The sequence below is a fragment of the Cynoglossus semilaevis genome, unplaced genomic scaffold (genome assembly GCF_000523025.1).
Source record: "Cynoglossus semilaevis isolate Cse_v1.0 unplaced genomic scaffold, Cse_v1.0 scaffold992, whole genome shotgun sequence".
In the NCBI taxonomy this organism is placed as follows: domain Eukaryota; kingdom Metazoa; phylum Chordata; class Actinopteri; order Pleuronectiformes; family Cynoglossidae; genus Cynoglossus; species Cynoglossus semilaevis.
The window spans coordinates 1-1,635 of NW_007585124.1; positions in this window are offsets into that span (position 1 = coordinate 1).

The window sequence follows — 1,635 nt, forward strand, 5'->3', positions numbered from 1 at the left end:
CCCTACACACCCCCACCCCCTCCTACCCCGGCAGAAACACATTCCAGACTCTTTATTCCTGCCATCACCATGTCATTCAGTGACTCCGCCCCCCCTTAGGCCGTGCTCAAGTTTAGGCATAACTCAGTGTGGAGGGGGCAGAGCCTGTGAGGTCAGAGCCCACGGTAGACTTCATGACTCCCACCAGTCTGCAGCACTAAGACCCTGTAGTCCAGAACTGTCCTCCCACTCCCACCAAACCCCATGGAGAAAATCAGAGATTGATAAACAGCAGCGCTGTGTTCTCATTGGACAGGAGCAGATTACAGAGTGGACCTGGAGGCTGAGCTCTGTGTGTGTGTGTGTGTGTGTGTGTGTGTGTGTATTCACTGAGACCACCAACAAAGCTGCAGACGCTCCGCCCACTATCACAACAGGACGTCATGAACACACACACACACACACACACCAAGATAAGGCCTTGGTGGTTCTGGTCCAGTTCTGGTCCAGTTCTGGTCCAGTTCTGGTTCACCTGGACCCGACCTGGTCATGTGACCCACACCACATGGGCCGTGTACTAGGACGTGGTCCAGTCAAAGCAGCGCGGCGACCATGTTTTTGGCCCACGCTCCAACAGTTCCTTCAAACCCCAGGGGGGCGGAGACACAGACAGAGGGGATTCTGGGATTTTCAGGAAGTGAGTCATTGCCTCCAGGGGGCAGAGGAGGGGGGTGGAGACAATTCAGGACTTGTAGATGCATGATGGGTAATTTTAGATGAGAGGCAGAAGAAGGAGCTTTTGTTCTTCTTCTACTGAAGGTGATGAGTCTGTGACCAGGCCCGGGTCAAAGGTCAACACAGGAAAAGGGTTCAACCCTAAGGTCACACCTGGTCCAGGTTTACTCAGGACTAGTTCTGGTCCAGGTTTACTCAGGACTAGTTCTGGTCCAGCCCTAAAACCAGGTGTGAGTCGGTGCTGCGTTCACTGTCTGCAGGAGAACGGAAGTGTGGGCTGTCAGTGGAGGCCGCCCCCTGCAGGAAGGAGACAGAAACACACGCTCCTGGGGTTTCAGAGTAAAAGGATCAGGTCGTGTGTGTGTGTGTGTGTGTGTGTGAATGCACCAGGTGCCTTTAAATCAACACAAAGAAACAGAATGTTTGTTTTCTTTACGTGTTGACGAGTGAACAAAGGCTGAGCAGCAGGGGGCGGTGTTGACACAAGTAAACACAGCTGCACAGCAGTCGTCAGCTGGTCATGTGACCATGTGTGAAGCGATCAAAGATGGACGCAAATGTTTTCACCAAATACAGTTGTTCTGGTTTGGGAATGTGGAACTCTTCAAACTGAAGCTAACTGCTGAAGCTAACTGCTGAATGCTAACTGCTGAAGCTAACTGCTGAAGCTAACTGCTGAATGCTAACTGCTGAATGCTAACAGCGACTGTTAGCACATGTTTTGTGGTCTACTGGTTGTTCTTCAATCTGGACCAGAACCCACTGAGGGCTGCCTACTGCCCCCTACTGGGCATCATCTGATATGATGACAGAAAAACTCCCAGCATGCTTTTCTATCACTCCCTTCTTCTGACATGATATCTTGTGCTGCTGGCTCACCCTTCTATCTACAAGTTACCACCCCCTCCCCCTCCCCCCTAC